The sequence below is a fragment of the Geospiza fortis genome, unplaced genomic scaffold, assembly GCF_000277835.1.
Source record: "Geospiza fortis unplaced genomic scaffold, GeoFor_1.0 scaffold88, whole genome shotgun sequence".
NCBI classification, from domain to species: domain Eukaryota; kingdom Metazoa; phylum Chordata; class Aves; order Passeriformes; family Thraupidae; genus Geospiza; species Geospiza fortis.
Window position 1 is genome coordinate 202,445 of NW_005054434.1, and position 8,582 is coordinate 211,026.

The window sequence follows — 8,582 nt, forward strand, 5'->3', positions numbered from 1 at the left end:
CCACCCAGAGCAAAATGTGCTCTGGACAGCAAGATGTTCTCCAAATATCTTAGGCCATCCCATGCAGGAGAGGTATTTCACAGGAACTTCTGCATCTGGAAGATAATTGGAGGGAACTGCTCCAACGTTCGGGGTTCTGATCTCCTCGCAGTAATGAGCACACAAGCAGGGGATGCATATGCATGAGAACATAATTAGGAGTGGTAAAACCTGGAAGATTTTCAAACTCTGTGGCAATTACCAACTTAAACACACAAAAAATTAAGATAGCCTTATACCCAAAGGAAAGTTATTATTCAAAGTGCCTTGCTTCATTATAGTTAGCTGGAGCTCAAACAGCAGGCTGGTGAGCAGGGGAGAGCTGCCTTCCATTAGCAGCAGGTGCTCTCCCTGGGATGGAGGCAGGATGCTGGCATCCTTCTGCTCTCTCCCAGACATCTCAAACGCTCCCACAATGCTTCATGGGAACAAAAATAGAAAGCACAGGGCACACATGACTGGCAGCTTGGCCTCCCCTGTTGCTCTTTGGGCTTCTCTGGTGAAGAGCATTCATGGACAGAGAGCTATCCTGTGTAAATAGATTCACTAAATAAATGTGGTAATTATACTGAATATTATTCTCAGTAGAAATAGCAGCAGGCAAATGATTTGCATAAGAAATGTGGATTATTCATGTAAATGAATGTGTTATTTGTTTATAGAAAAGATTAAGTCTTGTCTAAAGACCTAGAACTCAGCTATACATAAAAGCAAACACTTAACCAGCCTTTCATGCCTCCACTGTGCTCTGCCCACCTTTATCAAATTCATCTTTGCAGTACTACCTATGTTTTCCTCATCAGTCCATTTTGCTAAAGCTCAAGCTCAAACAGTGCAGGGGATAGTTAATCTTCTCTAGGGAGCTTGTTTGGGCTGCCACTGAAGAACCTTTAGTGGAATCCAGGCTTTTAATCTTTGTTTCAGCAAGCTGAGCCTAGTGCCAGGAGAAAAAGGAGTGGTTTCTAGGTTTGAAGAGCTGTACAAAAAGCCTGACTTGGAAGGATGACTCCTTTAATAAGCCTCTTCCATGTGCTGAATGCAGGGAGAGGCTTGGGTCCCAGGCTGGCTGTCCCTTCACAGTGCAGTCACAGCCTGGAGTAGCCTCAGTTTGGGAGGAATAGAACAAGTGAGCATATCCTTGGCAGCCCTAAAGAGCTGGGCTACTGATGGAGACTGTGTGCCCAGCCCACAGCCTGCTCACCCATGGAGTTCTTCCACCCTGCTACCCAAGCAATGCAGAAGGGGTTGATCTCACTGCAGCCACCTCCTGTTAACATCAGAGCAGCCTCACCCCTCACTGCAGCAATCCCCAGGGTCATTCACCAAAGGAAAACACTGGCTTCACACAAAGAGCAGGCAGACAGCCTCAGCTGATGCTGCAGGGCCTTCACCCTGCCATTGAGCCCTGCAAAGCAGCCAGCTCAGCTCCTGGACCAGCCTGGGAAGGGCACAACACCCAGCACAGCCTCTGAGGAAAGCAGCCTTACCAGCAATCAGGAGACCTTCTCTCTGGGCTTTGTTAACTAAAGGCAGCTCTTCATATATTGCCAACCACATCCTGGGCTGCATCAAAGGAAGCAAAGCCACCAAGTCCAGGGAGAGGGATTCTCTCCCTCTGCTTCTGAGACTCTGCTCTTGTGAGACTCCACCTGGAGTACTGAACCAGCTCAAACAAAAAGATGGATGTGGACCTCTGGATGTCAGAGTGAGTCCAGAGGCCATGAAGATGCTCAGAGAGCTGGAGCACCTCTCCTACAAAGACAGGCTGGGAGAGCCGGGGTTGTTCAGCCATGGAGACCTAAGAGAACCTTCCAGTACCTTAAGGGGGCACACAAGGAATGTGGAGAGGGATTTTTTACATGAGCAAGTAGTGGTGAGACAAGGGGGAATGGCTTCAAACTGAATGAGGGTAAGAATTAGACTAGATATAAGAAAGACATTTTTTCCCAATGAAAACGGTGAATCACTGGAACATGTTGCCCAGAGGGGTGACAGATGACCTGCCCCTGGAAACATTCAAAGCCAGCTTGGATGAGGCTCTGAGTAATCTGGTCTAGTTGAAGATATCCCTGCTTACTGCAGAAGGGTTGGGCTGGATGACCTTTAAAAGTCCTTTCCAACACAAATTATTCTATGATTCTATATGCCAGGTCATTGAGGAGAAACTGATTCTCAGCTGATCTTAACTTTCAGGCATATGTAGCAGCATGGGCCACCAGAGGGTCTGCTGCCTCTAAATAATTTGAGAAAGGAAGAATGTCTGCCTTGCATCAGGAAGGGCTTATTTCCTGTCACAGTAAGCTCTCCAATGACAGCTGTGTCTATCTAGCTCAGGTTCTAGCACCTTAATTCAGCAAAGTAATGTGGACTTCTCCGCTTCCTTCAGCTCCATCAGGTGGTCAGAACTGACAGAAGTTCTTTGATGTTCCACAGATTTAAAGCAACATTTTTCATAATTTAAAAAGTAGTGTTGAGGAATGGCACCTCCACACGGCCTTACCACCAAACTTCTCTTGCCATTTTGTATTTCCAAGTACTTATAAACCATAAAAATAAAAATGAAGAATAAATGGGAGTTCCTTCTACTGGACTCAGCAGTTTATTCTTGCAATATATGAATTATTTTCTGGTAATTCATCCCCTAAATTCTTTATGTGCTTAGCTATGTGTTGGTTTGATAGAGTATCCCTTTCTTTTTTGCATTTGATACAATTAAAGTTCTGCAAAACTCAGCGGTTTAAACTCTTGGAAACTTGTGCACATTGGAAAATATTGATCCATATGGGGGAGGCTGTGAAGTGCCCAATCCTTGCTCCCACGCTCTGCCCAGCACAAGTAGAAAAGCAAGCTGAAATGGAAATTGAGTTCTCAGTAATGTTCAACTCAGCTGTTCAAAAATAATGAGCCCTTCAGACCAAACTATTTTGGAGATGCTCAGGGTTATTTCTCTTGTCTGGATTTGCCTGGTGAGTGTTGGGAAGCCAGCAGAGTCCCTGAGGATGAGCATCTTAACATCAGGCTGGCATTTCCCCAGCCTCACTGAAAGTAGAAGTTGTGCACAAGGGATGCATCCAGCATGGACAGTAGCTGGGTTTCAGAAAAGAGCTCTGAGACAAGCATGGCTCCAAGATAAAATGAGACCTCCAGTGGTCAGTGCCGCCCCTCTGCTGGGTACAGTCACACCCCGGTTCTGGGACACATGGTCCCACATGAGCCAGTTCCTGCAGGAGTTCAGACATCAGTTTGCAGAGCTGGAGCTGATGAACAGCTGGAGTTAATGTTGGCCAAAGGATCAGGGGAACACCTCAGCCATCTGTGTTAGTCTTTTGCTACATGCATTCCTATGCTCTAAGAGTAGGAGACTTCAGGAGGGACAGTTTTTAAGACTAGGGTTATGACTCGGCTGAGATCTGAGATCAAGGAGCAGCTAGGAAGAGTGGGTGATGTTGATATTGTTTTCTTTCTTCATTTTAAAAGGAAACACAGTAAATTACAATAAACACACAAGTTGCAGAGAAGGGTCAACAAGGGTGGGTGCTCTAAAGGAGCACAAAAAGCATCTTCTCCATTAATGGGGGGAAGCTGTACCCAAAGACTCACAGAGCAAGCGTGGTCCCCATTGCTGGAGCAGTATTCCAAACTAAATCCTTGGTTTTGAAGAGGGCTATGGAAAGGGAGAGACTGTGGTAATGGGCCAACCACAGACATAATCCCACTCCTGCATCCTCTGGAAGCTCAGCATTGAGCTGCACAGGCAAGAGCCCTCAGCAGCCTCAGCCCAGGCAAAAAGCAGCATTGCTGCTGAAAGCACCCACTCAGGCTAGCTTAAGACCAAATTTCTCACTCTTATGCTCCAGCTCTTCAGCAGTGCAGAGCTGCTTTCAAGCAATAAGTCATTTATGTCTAGAGGCCGCATATTTATGAGAGAGAAATCCTGCTTTTACCTGAAGAAAAAAAGCTACTTTAGAGCAACTACCTCTTTCATTTCACCTCGCTTAATGAGCACCAGCTATAGACATCCTTCTTGTAGCCACATTTCCAGGAGCATGAAGTGCTCTGCATGGTTCTGCAGGGTGCTTAGCTCTTAACCCTTCCCTCCACATTTGATGTGTGCATGACAAGTTAGGAAAAAAAAAAAAAAGGTCTTTTAAAATTGTAACGCTTCACAGCAATCACATTTTGGGTCTTTTGAATCTGAAAACACAATTCCCACATTTGTATGTGGTTCATTGCAAATATTCCATCAAAATATGCTGCAAGAGAAAACTGGATTTATAATTTCTGCTCTCTTAATGGAGATCTCCTGTGCTAGATTATGAGTGAAAATTTTCCTCTTCAACAGCAGTAGCAAAGTCCATTTTTCTTGTCTCACACAACAGCTGAAAATTTGTACAAAAAAACAAGTTCGTTTTCAACCTGACTCTTACTGTGAATTTGAGTTCCAAGGATCAACACAATGGTCCAGCTATAGCATTAATAGTGATAATGGGGACATGTAATTCACCCAAGAATAATTTTCTAGGACACTTATGGCATTAAACACTTATTCAATAACAAAAAAAGTAGCAGATAAGCCCAGGTAGAGAGCACTTCTGCCTGGTATCTGCAGCCACCACAATGCCAAGCGTGTCCTTCGCAAGTGGCATCACTCTCTGGCACTGCCAGGCTGGGTAGAATTAGTCAGGATTTTGTAGGTTTTTTCCTTTATCTGTGGAATGTCAGCTTCCTACATTACATGGCTGATGTGAGCAAAACAAAGGTCTGCCTGCACTGGAAGGGAGCGCGATGGAGACATTCATTTCCCCAGAATAGGTAGTGTAACAAATCAATCCTGACTGCACTGATAAATTGAACTTCAAGCTTGGTGATACTGCTTTTCAGGTCTAATTCAGTGTAAGACACAGCAGGAAGGAAAGGCAAAGGCACTCGTTAGCATTTCATTCTGCTAGGAGCTGCTCCCCGAGCAGGGGAGGGGAAAAAAATTTTTTTTTCGTCTTCGTTTTCACCACAGCATTGCAATAGTTTTTAAGGAAGGTGGCATGAGGTTCACAGGAATATGTGGGGGTGTATGTGCAGAGAGAGGTGCAAAAGAACTACTCAGAGATCACTGGCTTCTTGCCAAGCCCCAAACCTTGGGGATGGGGTCATAATTTGAGCTCCTGGATGCCAACAAGAATGAAGCGTTGCTTATGGGAAAAATCCAGTTCCCAGCAGTAGGAGGATTACAGAGCAGCCATGCTGGGGTATGCCAAGGCAGGAGGACCTCAGGAGGCTCAGGTTGGGTCAAATCTTATCTCTCAACAGAGCTCCAGGCTGAATACAGATCACTCCCACTGGGTACTGCAGAAGTACTTATTTTATAAGTAAATAGCAAGTCCTGCTCTTGTGTCACATAGCAGCCAGCACCCTGGGGACCTGATCTTTCTCCCCCTGGCACTGCAAATATTAACAAAGGGGATTTTTGACCTTCAGTTTTCTGAATAATGATGAAAACGTCGTTCCTCTGTATCACACTCCAGCTTTTCACTCTTTTCCACACTGGAGCACAGGTTTGCATTCAACCAGAGTCTAGCAGGACTAACTTTAGGAGAAAAGTCTCCACAGCCTGCCGTGAAACATTGACCTGAACAGCTCACAGAGGAAATAAAAGAAGACTTTAGGTTTGCAAATTTTGAAATCCCATTGTCAGAATTGTCTCCTGGTGGGGTTGTAGAACTGGAGAGTGGGTGACTGAGGACTGGTGGACACTTGGATTTAGCAGCGGCTTTAACTCCATGTCCCCATGTTGTCTCTTCACTCCCATCACTGCCCCATACAAAGGTGTCTGCACTAGTGGGACACTTTGCACCCACTCTGCTCAGTGGACAGTTTTCAGGCACCATCTGCCCCTGGAAACAGGCTTTTCCTTCCAAAAGCTTCAAAAGTTCTCATTTTTATGGTGCCAGTCCAATGACAACTTGCCCTTTAGAGCTCCATTTGTGGGTCATGGAGTTAGGATTACATGTACTGCTTAATAATCAAAACCAAAGCAACATTATTCATTCCACACAGAGCATCTTGTGGTGTGATCAAAGCCTGCTGACACAGCTTGGACAGCTTTGATAGTGCAGTAGCCACTTGCATGAATAGAATGCCTCTTAGCAAAGGATTGCCATGTGCTTTTAGGTGATGCAGAAGTCCTGGTGGCCTCACTGTAAAATGGGTAGAAGGCAAGGTGTGACCTCAGACAGAGAATTACACTGCAGTGTCCCAACAGCATTTAATGGATTACCCAGAAAGAAACACACAAACTGAGTATTTCTGCCTATCTCAAACCTGGGCCAGCTTGGTATCTCTAGGGTGGTCATCCCTAGCTGCCTAAGGACAAGAGCCCATGACATTGGGGTGATTTGCCTCGTGGTTACTTGTCCCCAGAGGATAGCTCTTCCCCTTTTTGCCTAAAACTGTCACAGCTCTTCACTGTAGCCATGACCTCTCCAGCTTTGCTTGTCATTCCTGTAAGTCTCAGATCTTTTGGAGTCCTGTTAGGCTTGAGAGTAGAGCCTGTCCTGTTGCCATCTAGACAGAAGCCCTGATGTGCAGAATGCACGTGAGGAGTGAGACTGACTGGTATCTGCTGTACCCCAACTGCACCCTCAACATGCACACCAGCCATATCCAGGAAACATGAAATACTTCAGGTGTGTGTATTTGCAGCAACAAGCTCTAGCTGAAGACTTTGTTTGCAAAGGGTTGATTAGTTCCTTTCCATTTCATCTCAGCCTTATTGTTACAATATACCTCACCACCAATCTCCTCTTCCCACTCCAGACATTATTTGCTATTCTTGCACCTGCCTTTTTCAAAAAGGACTTTTATTAGCAATACTAGTCTCAAGCCATAGTCCCACTTTTCTTTCATTTCTGCTAGAGCAATACCACCCACTGCACAGCTCAGCATCCCTGAAAATGCTGTGGTTACAAACGAATGCATCCTTCAGAAGCATTTCAGACTTTTTGCACAATGCACATTGTAAATGAGGAGTAACATTTTTTTCACAATGCACATTGTAAATGAGGAGTAATATATCTTCAGAATTGCCCAGAAAACATTATTCTGTTAGCAATATAAAAGCTTCACAGTGTCCGAGTAGGTGCCCTTGCCAGAAACATTTTATTGTGAGCCAGATAATTCAGTTTGAATTGTACATGGTTTGGTATAATCATTCCAGTAAAGGATTCTTTACAATTCTGTAACAGCAAGTCACATGGCTCAATAAAGTTTATTGCTGCAAATGCTTAGTGATTCATGGCATGGATGAATTCTGTTTCTTTCCTGGATCAAGTAATCAATAGCAAAATAATCTCCCTGCAATTACATCACTCTGCATTAAAGAGGTGTGAAGTAAATAAGTACAAAACCTGATAAAAAAAACAATGTGTACAACATTAAAATGAACTGATGTGAAACTGGGTGTCCTGCACCAGTTTTGCACACAGCCTGTGGTGGAGCAATGTCCAGCACACTCCCAGCCCTAAACGTGCAACAGACCCAGCTGGGACTGAGAGATTTCCCTCCCATCATGTCCAACAGAGCCTGCTGTGAACACTGTGCACTCACACAGATCCCTCTGGTGGGATCACTCCCACGGGTGACAGGGACCATCCTTTCCAAAACACGCTGAGAAAAGCGGGACCTACGCTCCCTCAATCAACGCTTTTGGTTCTTCCAACGCTGCTCCTGCACACAGTAAATCAGTGTTTATAACATCCCCTGCTGAGTTGAGTGCAAATTAAATCAGGCTAATTTAGTCTGCACCATCATGTTCAGCTGCTAGTCACAAAAGGAAACAGAGACGTGCATTGAGAGGGGAGCTGCTGATGGAGCCTCCTCGGGAGCCCGGCGGGACACGGAGCCTCTTTGGGAGCCCAGTGGGACACAGAGCCCTCAGCTGCTCCAGGGGCCCTGGGTGTCCCTGCTCCCTCCAACTTGCTCTGCTCCACAGACTGAACCCTGTGACTCCACAGCAGGTCTCTCCCAATAGATGATAGGTATATCATCTGTAATAAACAAGTACCAACACAGCCATCTATTTATCTGGTTCTAACAGTTTTCTCATAAAAACAGGAAGAAAATGATATTGCTTAGAAACAGACTGTTCTGGGGAATAAAGTGCATGCTGTTGTTTTTACTGCTTAATGCCTCCTGACTGGGAACACTTATATGCAAAGGAGTTCCTCTATAAATATGCTTATGCTATTGCTCAGGCCTCAGTGCAGTGGTAAGCACATCCCTGAGCTCAGCCATGCCCAAATTTACTTTCTTAGCCACAGTCCATCCCATTCCTGAATATCACATGCACTCTGAAAAAATATTTATGAGATTAAGCACCTAAAAAGTCACCAAAAGCCAGAGGGAAGGCTGCCTATGCAAGCTTAATATAACTCCTTCCTACAAAGGTATTAGAGTGTGATCTTTCATTATATGTTCATTCCCATTGGAGCTCTGTTTCATTTAGCACCCAGACTCAGCCTAGGCTGTGCACTCTAAAAGAGCCTCAATTG